Source organism: Rana temporaria, chromosome 1 (assembly GCF_905171775.1).
Source record: "Rana temporaria chromosome 1, aRanTem1.1, whole genome shotgun sequence".
Lineage (NCBI taxonomy): Eukaryota > Metazoa > Chordata > Amphibia > Anura > Ranidae > Rana > Rana temporaria.
In genome coordinates, this window is record NC_053489.1 from 140,057,556 (window position 1) to 140,073,039 (window position 15,484).

The 15,484-nt window shown below is 43.7% G+C and overlaps 1 protein-coding gene across 5 annotated transcripts in view; it reads left to right on the forward strand.

Annotated features, from left to right (window-relative positions):
• APC (APC regulator of WNT signaling pathway) overlaps positions 1-15,484 on the forward strand; it is a 167,037-nt gene that overhangs the window by 37,007 nt on the left and 114,546 nt on the right. For 3 of the 5 annotated variants that reach the window (XM_040343453.1, XM_040343480.1, XM_040343489.1), the window contains exons 2-3: positions 1,136-1,302; positions 2,371-2,504. The gene's annotated coding sequence lies outside the window, so the exon portion shown is untranslated. Of the gene's footprint in view, positions 1-1,135; positions 1,303-2,370; positions 2,505-12,002; positions 12,159-15,484 lie in introns of those variants that run through there. The other 2 variants (XM_040343463.1, XM_040343472.1) reach the window with 2 other exon arrangements.

Sequence of the window (15,484 nt, forward strand, 5' to 3'; positions counted from 1 at the left end):
ATCCTTCGCATTGGGGGGAATCGGCTGGTGCCGCGCGCATGCCAGTCACAGCGCCGGAATGGCGATACAAGCAAAAAGCTCGGAGGAGACATGGCGGTGGAGGGGACCAAGGAGAACTTCAGGGGCTTCGATCTCAGGTAAGTCCATCATAATGAGCTAGTATGCTATGCATACTAGCTCATTATGACTTTCTCTTGCAGGGTTTTTAAAAAAAGAATAATAATGTTTGAGGGTTTACTTCCTCTTTAAAAAAGATATGCCGTGGTACTTTGACTCAAGGGACATATAGTCCTAAGGAGGGGGCTTCAGGGGAATTCTATGCTGATGTTTCATTACCGTGCTCCTAAAGCTGCACAATTCTGGCTAAAATGAGAATTGCGATTTTCTTGATTAGAATAAAGATCACGATTCTTGTGGCGTAACATCTTTCACATTGTACAAAAAAAAAACTGGGCTAACTTTACTGTTTTTTTTTTTTTTTTTTTTTTTTTATATCAACGTATATTTTTGGAAAAAATACTGTGTTTTGAAAGACCACATCACAAACACAGTGTGACTCAAAATATTTTAACAACCCCCATTTTTATTCTCTAGGGTCTCTGATGTCAGCATCCCAGTCTTCAGGTCAGCTGTCGTGTGCAGCCACTGCCATTCCTGGTAAGGAAACCCAGAAGTGAAGCCTTTCGGCTTCACGGCTGGTTCCCTATTACACATGCGTAAAGCTTGCTGCACTTTCTAATTGGTCCGGCGGTGAAGAGAGGGGAGCTGAACTTCAGAGAGACCGGGCCAAAGTGCCAAAGGTGGCACTGGAGGGGGGGGGGAACACACGGATAAGTGGAAGTGCCACTTTTGAGTGGAACTCTGCTTTAAGTGGTTAAACTGCCCTCATTTACAGATGGAAGTTAATTCCTTTGCTCTAAAACCGTGGTCTCTAAACTGGGGGCCAGATGCCGCTCTATACTTGCCTTTACCTGGCCCTTGGGGCACTATTAACCCACTGATAGACACTATTCTGCCAACTGAATTTGTCCCTTTGTTTAGAAAGTTTGGAGACCCTTGCTCTAAAAAAAATTGCAATGTTTCACTTTATCTTGCCTGAGCAATGTTGTGATAAACTTTTTTTATTTTTTGACAGCCGGCTTGAGCAGAGAACTCTCTGCACTGAATCAAGGAAATGTTGTGTTAAGGTCACGAGGGGCCTGAATCGCGATCTCGATTCTGTAACGATTATTGGTTCAGCTCTACGTGCTCCCCAACTGGATGTTCGGGGAAGCAGCAGAGACCAAGCCAGAGGCTACTCTAGTAAGTACACCTGACCTAAGTCTTTCTGCATTTTTTTTTTTTTTTACGTGTCCTCTGCTGTGTTTTTCGTTTCTAGCCGCCCCCTCACGATCGCTCCCCGGAGCTGAAGAACGGGGAGAGCCGTGTGTAAACACGGCTTCCCCGTGCTTCACTGTGGCCGCTGCATCGATCGTGTCATCCCTTTTTATAGGGGGACACAATCGATGACGTCAGTCCTACAGCCACACCCCACTACAGTTGTAAACACACACTAGGTGAACACTAACTCCTACAGCGCCACCTGTGGTTAACTCCCAAACTGCAACTGTCATTTTTCACAATAAACAATGCAATTTAAATGCATTTTTTGCTGTGAAAATGACAATGGTCCCAAAAATGTGTCAAAATTGTCCGAAGTGTCCGCCATAATGTCGCAGTCACGAAAAAAATCGCTGATTGCCGCCATTAGTAATAAAAACATTTTTTTTTGATAAAAATGCAATAAAACTATCCCCTATTTTGTAAACGCTATACATTTTGCGCAAACCAACCGATAAACGCTTATTGGGATTTTTTTTTTTTTTTACCAAAAATATGTAGAATACAAATCGGCCTAAACTGATGGAAAAAAAATGTTGTTTTATATATTTTTGGGGGATATTTATTATAGAAAAAAGTACAAAATATTGCATTTTTTTCCAAAACTGTTGCTCTATCTTTGTTTATAGCGCAAAAAATTAAAACCGCAGAGGTGATCAAATACCACCAAAAGAAAGCTCTATTTGTGGGAAAAAAAGGATGCCAATTTTGTTTGGGAGCCACGTCGCACAACCGTGCAATTGTCAAAGCGACGCAGTGCCGAATCGCAAAACCTGGCCTGGGCCTTTAGTTGCCTAAAGGTCCGGGGCTTAAGTGGTTAAAACATAATTAAAGCTTTTTGATGGAAACTTTTAGCTAGACATTTTCTATTTAATTATTTGAATAAAACTTATTTGTGTGTGAAATATATAATATTGCAATTTTATATATAATATATATTTTTATTTTTTTGTATAGTGTAATGGTTTTATTTTCTGTTTTTTGTAACAGGACTATGGAGCCATGCCTGTCCCCTCCAGACATCTGAAGCTGCTGGTAGGAAGTGCTCTGCCTGGAGCACATGCAGTGTGATGAATATCCCGCTCAGAAATTGTGGAGTGACAACAGAAGAAGGGAGTCTTCAAGTGAGTACAGTTTTCTGCACTGTAAAAATTGAATATGTGCACCCTGCCCTCTGCATCAGAAATTATCATAGAGCAGCATGCCTTACATGTTACAAAGCAGTCTTCTTTTTCTCTGTGCTCAAATACAACCTGGCCTGATATGCTGGACTTGGGACAGGAAATGGCCATGGAGAATATTGGAGGACTCTGCTTTCAACTTGACACAAGTGCCAAATGGACTTCTGTTCCCTGCCTTAGGCATAGTGCATGTTATTTTTTATTATTATTATTAGTGGGAATGCTCAATAGTATTGTTGTTCGTTTTTTTTATTATTCTTTATTTTAATTTTATTCCGTACGTTTTTTGGCTTTGCGTAACTTCTGCATACTTTAAGCTATTAAGACCATTCAACTTTTAAATTGTTCAGCTAATGATGGGACTTCAACTTTTTTTCTACTATTTATACTTTTTAAAATATTAAGCTTCAAGACACTTTTTATTTTTTTTTTATTTTTTTAACATTGAAGTCAATCTTGTTCCGCTACCAAAAGTTTCAGCTCTTTCATACTTTCATCTACATACGCCAAACTTTAAAATGTTCACAACATATTCAGCTATCTGGCTATATCTTTTCAGTTTGATATCTTTTACAGTTTTTGTGAAAAACCTGTTAAGTTTAATGATCTTTTCAGGACATTTTATCGATTTTAAACAGGGTGTCTATGGCTGGTTAGAGTGGATGATGTCATCGCTACAGCACAGAGCTTTAAAAAAAATGATCTTTGTTCCTTCTCTATAAATTGCTCTCAGGCCCACAAGATCTACTTGTCATACACAATGTATACATCAAAACGTAGGTATTTTTGTCTATTTTCAGGCAATGTGCTCAGTTTTGTGATACACCTTTTACTTTTGGGTGGTTGAGCTTCCAAATGACAAGAGTTTCACACTTTCTTCCGTTAACTTTCCTGTATAAAATTCTTCACATTTCCCAGCGAAAAGCACAGAGAACTTATTTTTTAAATCGCTGACGTGCCCACATTTTTAAGTTTATCAACATAAATTTCATACCGATACGTTCACAAAGGCCGTGCGTCTCTCACAGTGAAGTCGCTATTTCGATAGCATGTATTGTTGTGGATTTATTAAGGCTTGTTTGAAGGGTTCTCTCACTCATTAGATGTGGGGATTAATGATCAAAGAGAGGCTTTATAAGTACTGAAGGAACATAGCTTGTATGTCCTAAAGATAGTGTAGTGGTTATGGTGAATGGCTTTGGTGCGGGCTTAGCAATTCAGCTATTCAGCATTCCCACGCATTTTCTGTAGTAAATGCATTTTCTAGTTATTGTACAGGATTTATATAGCGCCAACAGTTTGCGCAGCGCTTTACAACATCAGGGAAGACAGTACAATCACAATACAATTCAATACAGGAGGGATCAAAGGGCCCTGCCCGTTAGAGCTCACAGTCTAGAAGGGAGGATCAAGTGGAGCAACGGGTAGTAGCTGTGGGGATGATCAGATTGTCAAAATGAAAATACAGTTATTGGGTGTGGGTAGGATAGGCTTCTCTGAAGAGGAGAGTTTTCAGGGATCCTCTAAAAGCCAATAGAGAAAATAATGTCCTGTATGGCTTGTAATATGAGTAAATGCAGTGCATGAAGAAAAAAATATTTTTAATATCAGAGGAATTCTATTATTTTTGAGGGTATATTGACAGTTTATTATGGTTTGTGGTTTTGTGAATAAAGGCTTGTGCATATGAATAAGCACCTTTAAAATCTTTATAACCTTAAAAAGGCCTGTTAAGTAAAAAGTACAGGGATCTTTACTGGTATATCAGATTAATGGGCTGCTTTTAATGGCCAATAAATGTGTGAAAACAGCATGGGATGAAGGGACCAAGGGATGCAGAGTGTGGGACTTTAATTAAAGATTCTTTGGGGTTCAGGCACATATTGCAAGTAGAAGTCAAATGTAGCATCCTATGCAGTCCTACAGACTCCATTTCATTACGGGCCGCATCAGCATTATGGCTGCCCTCAAGGGGCTGGTTGCTCCTGTAAAACTGTGTTTGTTTTTCTTTTCTTTCTTTTTTTCTCCCCTCATCTTTCAGGACAGCACTTGGAGAGAGCGCAGCTCCACCCATTTCCCAGGAAACACTGCAGTCATTACTTTAAATCCCACCTCCTTCCACCATGGCCTCAGTTGTAGTGTTTTCTCCGGCCATGGTGGAAGCGCTGCAGGGAACCAGGGGTGTGCTGTACTCTCTCCAGGTGGAGGTGGCTGGGGCATACCTGCGGTCGGTTGTTTTTTTCTTGGAGGCTGACCCAACATCCCCCCTGAGGGGTGGGGGATGTTCTGGTGCTTGCCCCTTCTCGGGTCCGGCGAGGACAGAGGCTGCCGGAGGTGACGCTCCCGTAGGCCGGGCATGGTGAGCTGATGGAGGTAGCCGAGTGCTTCTTCCGGGCTTACGGTGGTCCGGTCCGAGTGGCAGGTGATGTCACTGCCGGTGGGGGCAGAACTTCCGGCGGCTTCCGGTTCCAGACGCTGGAGCGCAGAAGGGGAGGCGGCCTCGGTGGTGCACTTCCGGTCCTCGCAGCGTCGAGAATGACCGGGAAAGTTCAAATAGAACTGCTGGATTCTGGAAGATGGAGCCAGAAGATACAGCGGAGGTGGCGGGAGCAGGAGCCACAAGCACCAGCCCGGCCCAGGTAGGAGAGACAGCGTTTTTCAAAGCTGCCTGGGTTATGTATGTTGTGTCCCTCCTGTTGCCCCCTTAGGGGGAGGGGAGCCTGCTTCACACTCTCAGGTTACGTCTCTGTGTTTTTTTTTTTTTTTCCGTTTTTCGTTAGTGCACCCTCTGAGCAACCCAGGGAGATGCTTTCCTCCTTTAGGAAGTAACTGGAAGATACTTTTCAGTCATTCCGTTCCTTTCTAGACCAACGTCCGGTTGGTCGCAGAATGCGATTGGGGTTATGGGCTTTTATTTTTTCGTATAGATATTGGGGGGCGTTGCCTTGAATACACTTATGCATTAGGCAGAGTGAAGGTGAGATTGATTCCCATGTTTTTTTGCCAGTCACTAATCGAGCGGCCGTATTTTGGACGACTTGCAGACGAGTGATTTGGTATTTGGGGAGTCCGAGATAGAGGGCATTCGCATAGTCCAGTCTGGAATTAATGATTGTTCTTACCACGACTGCCATGTCCTCTTTCGGGATAAAGGGAGTGAGTCTGCGTAGTAGGCGCAGCAGATGGTGCGATCCGATGACTACTGACCCTATTTGTGCATCCATTGTCATGTTGGTGGGCACTGATGTGCCACGGACAGGCTGCACCCCACCTCTCCACCCTAAACCATTATCTCCTCCCCACCTCTCCACCCTAGGTTTTTTTAAATATCGGCCGTAAAAATCGGCAACACATACCGGCCGCCCCGATTTCCAAATATCGGCATCGGCCAGAGAAAAACCCATATCGGTCGACCTCTACTCCTGATATATTGTATCAGTTTTAAACTATTTTCGGCTGTTCAAGCAAGCCATACATGGAGGACTTTTGTACGTAAAGGGTAAGTTCACTTTTGCAGAAAGTATGTAAGGTGAACTTGCACTGGACCCCTCCCCATTAAGCTTTGACATTTAGGCTCCATTCCCATCTTGGCGTGTCGGGCAACAATCGTGGTAAAATCGCACAAACAGAATCGCAGGGACGTCTGTCTCCCAGAAAAAGCTGTTGTTCTTCTTTTGGGCGACATGCGTCCTGCAATTTCTGTTTGTGCGATTGTCCTCCAATGAATCACGGCAAAAATGCACTGCCATTTGGGGTGGTATTGGACGTGACATGGAGCGCATGGGCGTCCTGCGATTTGCCGCTATTTCGAATGGTGGGCAGAATCGCAGAGATTCTGCCTGCTAAGATGTTAACGGAGCTTAAAACCTGGAAGCTGATTGGTTTCTATGCAGAGCTGCATAAGATTTTGCACACTCCAGTTTTTTAGTAACACAACTTTAAAGTGAAATTTTTAGTCGGAAAAATGATGTCCTGCTAGATCACTTCAGGCTAGCCACTTTTGCAGGTATAGCTATGTAGTAAAACATTAAAAATAAGGGTCTGTACTGTTTAAAATCCAGTAATGCTCTGCTCTGTACATGCTCAGTTGCTCTCTACTTCTTGGCATTGTGCTGAAAATCATAGCCACTAGAGGTCGATCTGCTGATACCCGAAAGATTTACTGCTGTTCAGGGGCTCTGGGCTTCGGCAAAATGGCAGCCGGCAGCAAGCGGGAGCAAAGCGGGAGCAATGCTGGAGGCAAATTTGGGTGCACGGACATTCATTTAGTCCATTTGTCCTCCCGTGGATCATTTTATTGTAAGTAAGCAATTGGCTAGATGGAATAATGCTGTGAGAACGCTTAGTGCACTCCTATTAGTTATGGATATATACATTTCATTATCGGCACTTTATTCTGTTTATAGATTTTGACATATAGCACTATTTGCAGTTTTGAAAAACACTTTTTTGGCACAATAGGATCATTTGGAGTCTTGGTAACAATTTGCACTTGCCCATGCACTTTAGCACTTTTTTAAAGATTGCTTTGGTCAATATATTACTAAGTCTCTTGGCAGCGCCACCTACCTCCATATACTATATATATATATATATATATATATATATATATATATATATATATATATATATATATATATATTTTGTGTGTAAAAAGCAGGACCAATGCTAAAGGCAAATTACAGCACACACTAATTTTGGTAGCATAATTATAATGTGGAATGTATGTTCTGTGCTAAAGAATATTATTTATTTTTTCATCAAATTGTTATGGGTAATATTCTGATTTAATTCCTGTAATATAAATAATAAATAAATAATAATTTATAATATGCCATGGTGCATTTTATAAGGGGGCAGTTAAACATTTGTAGATGTCTTGCAGGGATCTTCAAACTTTCTAAACAAAGGGTCAGTACTTCAGACTTTAGGAGTGGCATACTGTGGCCAGTGAGGGTAGAAAATGCCCCATTGGTGTCAGTGGGAGGAATAGGGTTGAACTATGCTAGTCTATTAGGGAGCCTAATAAATTGACGCAAGCCTTTTAAATGTTATTACCCTGTCTATGCCTCGTACACACGATCAGATTTTCTGACAACAAATGTGTGATGGCAGGGTTTTGTTGGATAGTCCGACCGCTTGTACTCTCCATCAGGCAATTGTCGGAATTTCCGACAACAAATGTTTTATAGCATGCCTTTAAATTTTCCGACAACAAATGTGTGCTGTTAGATTATCCAATCGTCTGTACACAATTCCTATCACACAAAAATCCAAAGTACAAACACGCATGCTCAGAAGAAATGCTAACCATGAGACCACATTAGCAGAAGTTGCCCAAAGGGTGGCACTAAAGAGCTGAAAAAAGTACGTCACTACGTTTGTTTGGCTGAAAAAGTTCTGCCATCTGTATGCATATCAAGTTCACGGACAACGCCCTAAGCACAAAATTCCACGGATATGTCCGTTGGAAATCCGATCATGTGTACGGGGCTTTACAGTGCCTTTTAAAAGGTACTCATACCCCTTGAAGTTTTTCACATTTTGTCATGTTACAACCAAAAACCTAAATGTATTCTATTGGGATTTTATGTGATAGACCAACACAAAGTGGCACATAATTGTGAAAGGAAAATTATAAATGATGATTTTTTTTTTTTTACAAATATCTGAAAAGTGTTGCGTGCATTTATTTATATTCAGCCCCCTTTACTCTGATACCCCTAACTAAAATCTGGTGGAACCCATCACCTAATTAGTAAATAGTCCACCTGTGTTTAATTTAATCTTCGTATAAATACAGCTGTTCTGTGAAGCCCTCAGAGGTTTGTTAGAGATCCTTGGTGAACAAACAGCATCATGAAGGTCAATGAACACACCAGACAGATCAGGGATAAAGTTGTGGAGAAGTTTAAAAGCAGGGTTAGGTTAGAAATATCCCAAGCTTTGAACATCTCATGGAGCACTGTCCAATCCATCATCCGAAAATGGAGAGAGTATGGCACAACTCCAAACCTACCAAGACTTGGCCATCCACCTAAACTGACAGGCCGGACAAGGAGAGCATTAATTGGAGAAGCAGCCAAGAGGCCCATGGTAACTCTGGAGGAGCTGCAGAGATTCACAGTTCAGGTGGGAGAATCTGCCCACAGGACAACTATTAGTCGTGCACTCCACAAATCTGACCTTTATAGAAGAGTGGCAAGAAGAAAGACATTGTTGAAAGAAAGCCATAAGAAATCCTGTTTGTGAGAAGCCATGTGGAAGAAGGTGCTCTGGTCAGATGAGATCAAATTTGAACTTTTTTTACCTAAAAGCAAAACACTATGTGTGGTGGAAAACTAAGGCCCCATGTACACGGGACGCTGCTAAACGTACGTTCAGAGGCAGTAGGACGCTTTTTTTCAACTGCTCCTGAATTCATTCAATGTTATCCTATGTGACCATGTTTTTAAGGCAGTTGCGTTTTAACAGCATTTCTTTAAAAGCAAAAAATGGGTGCAGACGCAGAAGATTTCCACGTTTCAGATCTGAAATGCAACAAAACGCGGTAAGCCGCGTTTAGCAGCGTTTTGTTTGTAGGCATTTTTCGTTTTTGGTCATTAAAATTTTTTTTTTTTTAATTGAAACGCTTCTAAACGAAAATGTGGCATGTAAACACGGCAAAACGGACGTTTTAAACGTGGGTTACTATCTGTCAAGTTTAATCATTTAGGAGCAGTTGTAAAAGCGTCCCGTGTACATGGAGCCTAAGGCTGCATTCACACCTGAGCGTAGCGTTTTCGGTCGTTTTCTCCAGCGTTTTGTCGCGCACAGCGTCGTCCGACGCTTTTGAACTTCAACGTTTTTTATTTTAGCCAATAGGAAAAATGATCATCTCTTTCATCACTTGTTGCTATGTTTGTAGATTTTTTTTATCTTCTGCCTGGGTGAAATGTTCTATTGATTAAAGCGACAAAACGCCCATAGAAACGCTCATTGTCGCGCTAGACTCGAGCGTTTCCATTACTTTCTATGGGAATACAAACGTTCTAAAACGCCCAAATCCGCGCAACAAAAAGGGTCCGGAAATTGTTTGAGCTTCAGGCGTTCGGCTTCAGGCGTTTTGGAGTGGAGATGTGAACATCTCCATAGAATTTTTTCCCCTCTAGCGCTTTGGAGCTTCACGCGACAAAACGCTCAGGTGTAAATGCAGCCTAACACTGCACATCACCCTGAACACACCATCCCTACTGTAAAACATGGTGGTAGCATCATTTTGTGGGGATGCTTTTCTTCAGTAGGGACAGGGAAGCTGGTCAGAGTTGATGGCAAAAAGGATAGAGCCAAATACAGGGCAATCTTGGAATAAAAAACCTGTTGGAGTCTGCAAAAGACTTGAGACTGGGACGGAGGTTCACCTTCCAGCAGGTCAACAGCCCTAAACATACAGCCAGAGCTACAATGGAATGGTTTAGATCAAAATGTGATCATTGTGTTAGAATGGCTCAGTTACAGCCCAGATCTACTGTAAATCCAATTGAGAATCTGTGACAAGGCTTGAAAATTGCTGTTCACAGACACTCTCCATCCAATCTGACGGAGCTTGAGCTATCTTGCAATGAAGAATGGGCAAAAATTTAACTCCAGATTTGCAAAGCTGTTAGAGACATCCTAAAAGGACTGTAATTGCAATGAAAGTTGGTTCTACAAAGTATTGACTTGGAGGGGCTGAATACAAATGCAAGCCACACTTTTCACATATTTGTAAAATATTTCAGGGGCCCGCCTGCCAGTTCTCTGCTCTCGGGGGGGCCCGCCTGCCAGTTCTCTGCTCTCGGGGGGGGCCCGCCTGCCAGTTCTCTGCTCTCGGGGGGGGCCCGCCTGCCAGTTCTCTGCTCTCGGGGGGGCCCGCCTGCCAGTTCTCTGCTCTCGGGGGGCCCGCCCATTCTTTGGGTGGCCACTGAGAAAAGCGGACACTGGAAGAGAAAGTCAGCTTACACAAATGGAGTGAAGGGGGGAGGAGACCCCATGAAACAGCAGCATTCCTGGAGGCACGGGATCAATGAAGGGGAAGGAATCGCTTGACAAAGTGACAAATTGTCAGTGCAACTGATCCCAACCTCCACCACCTCTGCCTCTTACTGACCCTCTCCCTCAAACGGATCTCATCCCTATCCCCCCCATCACATGTTGGTGATGGGAGGGATAGGGATGAGAACTGTGGTGGTGAGGGGGGATGGCATAAGTAAGAGGCAGAGGTGGCGATGGCGCTACTACCCCCCCCAATGCCACTGATCGCACACCACCCCCCCCCAATGCCACTAATCGCAACGCCACTGTTCTAACCCCCCCCCTCCCCCACCACCACTGATCTAATCCTCACACTGATCCCATCTCTCCCCTCTACCACCACCACTGCTGCTCCTGGGGGCCTATGTGCGTCATATGGAGTAACCAATACCCTCCCTTTTCCTCCAGCAGTCACTGAAGGCCTACTTTTCCCCCTCCCTCTTGCCGGTGTTCTGATGAGAAATGCCCCGTGTCAAATAATGCCCACCTAGTACTGTGCATGCGTAACGCTGGGGTGTGTAAGAAGAATAGCAGAGATATATATTTGTTTAGGAGATGTTTGAGTTTCGTCCAAAAATCCATCCCCATTTTAACAGCGCTGGCCATCATTACAAAATATGCCCCCTTCTGTGGGCATCTGCTCCCTCGCACGCACCCATCATGAAGAAATCTGCCCCTCGCAGACTTGCACGAGCATCAGGCGCTTGTGACACAATGTCGGCTATTGTGCGCAGGCACTGTCTACAGCTGATAGTCAATTCCGATGTTTGGCGGCTCCATGCTGCGCAAGCGATGCGCAGTATCGGGCAGGCATTATTCGACAAGGGCCATTTCTTGACAGGACAGCGGCTGCAGGAAGAAAATGGAGGGGTGGTTCCTTTATTTGCTGCCCCTCCTCTTGTCCAGGTGTAAAGGGGTGAGAAATGGGCCGCCCAGGGTCCTTTATGGTTTCTTGCACTGGGGCCTTGAAGGTTCTAGTTATGCCTCTGCCCTGAAGGAACAAGTCCTGCAAAAATAAAAGGAATTCAGCCACCACATGTAATGAGGGTGAGCTGTAACATCTTTATTTCTAGGTTTGGATACCTTTTTATAATTCTCCAAGCACTACATGGACAGAGTATTGAGGGGCGGTGTAGGGAGGATGCTGCCCCTGCTGGTCCTGTAGGGTAATAGCGGGCTGTGCATATCCTAAATAAGGGATAGTAATAGAAGGACAGATCATGGATGACCGAGGCACACGATGGCCGTGTGTAGTGGTAATGTGGGTGCTGTATACATTGGTGCGATCTCCTCTCATGGCTGTCAGTGTCAGCCCCCCTCCTCCCGGCATGCTGTCACTATGTGCCGGGGCTCCTCCCCTCTTCCCTGCAGTAGTAGCGCTGAAAGCGATGCTCGCGCCCGCTTGCCCCGCCCCCCGCTATCACCTCCAGTGCTGGGTGTGTGTGTGAGGATCATGTGATCCCATGTAGCCGGGAGCGCGCATGCTGTGCAGCAGTCTGGAGGCAGGATGGAGAAGATCTGTGAGATCATGGTGGTGATGATGGGGTAGGTGCGATCTCTCCATTGCTGTGCGATGGTCAGGGACTTCATCGTTCTCCTACAATGTGTCATTCCAGGGCTTCCTTCTATCAGAGCAACCGGACACGGTCCGCTCATCGTGCTGGCAGCAGCTGATGGTCGGTGTGATGATGATGGGGGGGGGGGGCGGCGGCGGCACTGCTCACATCCAGCCATCGCAGTGTGCTAGAAATGTCCATTGACAACAATGGGGTGTCCGTGTTCTGTGCTGCCGTGACAGAACAAAAGGGGTTGGTGTGTGTGTGTGTGTGCTGGGAGGGCAATGCAACGAGCTGTCACTCATGGATGGATGTAGCCTTCCCTATCTACATGTATTACACTCCATCATCTGCCTTCTTCCATCTTCTGCTCATAGATGTGATGAGCCTGCACATCTGTATGTGTGTCTGGGCTCCTGGTAATATCTGTTCTATGTGACTGCTGCTGAGTGAACATCAACCCCCCCAGTCCTTCCCTTCTGACACCATTCATACAGCTGGTGTCCTTTAGATGAAAAATAAAAATGGTTCTGTGTTAGGTCTGGGGAGCTCTGCATCTGCATGATGGCGAATGAAGGAGGACGAGGTTCTCATCGCCTTACCTTGCTGGTGTGTAGAAAGGATGACGGCAGTGGGAACACCCATGGAAGGACAGAGTGTGGGGCTTGCAGAATTCTCTGCATGGGAAATGGAGTGCAAGGCTGCCAGACGAATGCATCAGCGTCATGGATGCTGTGATGTACAGCAGCTGAGACATGATCACCAACAACACCAAGACCTAGTATATCCTAATGCAATTGTGTACAGGCTTTGTCTTGGTCATCTCACATGGTTTGCAAAAAAAGTGTACGGTATGTGTGTATATATTATATACACACACACACACATATTTTGTGCTTTGCATGCGTTTGCCATTTTATAGGCTACACTGAACAGGCATCTAGTTTAGTACCTTGGTTGGAAATATGTAAACGTATATACAGAGAAATGGGCTTACACCTTTTATTATCAGTCATGTTTACAGGGAATGTTTATTACCTCTGTCATATTCTGATTGCCCTGGTAGTAGGTCACATCCCTTTCTCCCATATTCCTTTTTAATCTTTGTGATGTGTAATTGTACTGCGGGTTGGTGGTGTTTTTTGTAGGTCAAGCTCTTATCTAGTTGTTTGGTTGCATTGCTGTCACAAATGCATCTGATCTCGTATTGAACTGAATCTGATCTCGTATTGAACTGAATCTGATCTCTTATTGAATTGAATCTGATCTCGTATTGAACTGAATCTGATCTCTTATTGAATTGAATCTGATCTCGTATTGAATTGATTTTGATCTCGTATAGAACTGCATGTTGTTGTTACTAGGTATATCGATATCGACTAAAAATAAATGTCATCGGCATGCTGTACAGCCCACTGGGTTCTCTTTTTAATTAAAATACATCCATTCTTTAAGAATAAATACCTCCCTTCAATGTCATTCTTTGCAAACACAATGTTGACCTTTATTTGACATAGGTATCGCAGAAAGGGAATCCTTTTTTATTTCTTTGAGTTCTTTGTCTCTGATGGCAATCATTCTCTACAGTGCAGGTTTTTCTCTCCAAATGTTAATTTTGCAAATACGCATTAAAAACAACCCCATGAAGCAAATGTAAAATGGCCATGCCACCTTACTTATCCTCTTTCTATGTGGGTTGTGATGCATCCCTTCATTCCGCTGCACTATGTAGGTTAATACATGTAAATCTTAAGCTGGCCATACACCATACAGTTTTCTTATTCAATTTTCTTTAGATTTGCCTTCAACTATGTAGTAGAAAGGCCTGCCTGGTTGAATACAAATTGAAAGTCTTTAGGTTTGACCTCCTATTATATGGTTTTGGTAAATCTAAAGGAAAGTTGAACAAGAAAATTGTTTAATGTGTGGCCAGCCTTAGCTGCTGTGTGTGTGACCACTTCTCCAAGGCAAGTGATGGAGCAGGAAGTGTCCCATTGCTGTCAGTCAGGCTGCTGTAGGCCTCAATGACAATGTGCCCATGCCCCAACTATCGGTAGGAGCCATTCAGCCAGTGCTGGGCATGGTTTTGGCCTGGTTCAGACTAGTGTGACTTCTGATGCTATTTGAGTCACACAGAATCGAATGACAAGGGAAATCTCATGGTTTTCAATGGTACCCAGATTTCTCAGAAGGTGCAATTAGAACTGGTACACACAGGTCCAATATCACCCGGTTTAACGGAAACCAGCTGACATTCAGCCAGTGTGTACAGCAGGCTGTCTGATAGAAGCTTGCTTATGTTGAAAGGGCATGCTGGAAGGCCAGCAGCCAACCAGCATCTGATCAGCTCTCGCAGCCAATGGCTGTGAGTGCTTACTAGTGTGTCCTGGGGGGGAGGGGCACGTTCCTCCTGTCAGAACACAATAGCACATCCTGGGGGGGGGGGGGGTTTGTTGTACTAAAATTGCTTGTGTTATTACAGCAATCTGTCAGTTTATTTTTTTGTTTAGCCAGCTGGGTTGGAAAAAAAAAAAAAAAATAGTGTGTACCAGGCAATAGTAAGGTAAATGAGATGGGCTCGGGCACAACATTTGTTATGTTGTTGTGTCATAAACTATTGGCTGTGCTTCCATTTAAAATGAACTTTCTGTTTAGTGACCCCATCAACTCTGCATTAAAGACGCCTTTTAATTGGATCAGAGTTTATCCTCCATCAGAGGAAAGTCTGGTGGCTTTGCTGTCTATTGTGGATTACCTTCAAGCAGTATTCGCAGCAGTAGAGTGTTGTATTGTGTTAGCCTTTTAACAAAAGTAGATTAAAATTAGGGTGATTATATTTATTGGATAACTAGATTGTAGTTCAAGCTTTCAGAGCATGCTGGCCTCAAACTTCTACTTAAACTAATAGTAGATTATTGAGTGACTTCCAGCAGGAGTTTTTTAGCTCCATCTTTTTGCCCAGAACTTGTCATGGTAATCGCTTGTATTTTATTGCTTTTGGGGACAGATGGATCCCTTGATGATTTGCACTTTTAGATAAAACAAATGGTGGATCTGTATCTGCTGCAGTTTCTTTATTTATAGAAAGCTAGAGCTAGTCAAAGCACATTAAGATCTGCAAGCTAGGTGTATCTGCTGAGGCCGCAGAAAGCTTGTGAACATGCCGTCTCCTGATCACACTGAGACATCCAGAGGCCACCTGAAAATCCGACTTGTCTGGCTGTTGTGCTATTCCAGAGATTTAATACTTTGTCACTGACCTAGAAACAAACATAGTGAGTGAAGCCAGAATTCCAAATCCTGCCATCTTGTTCC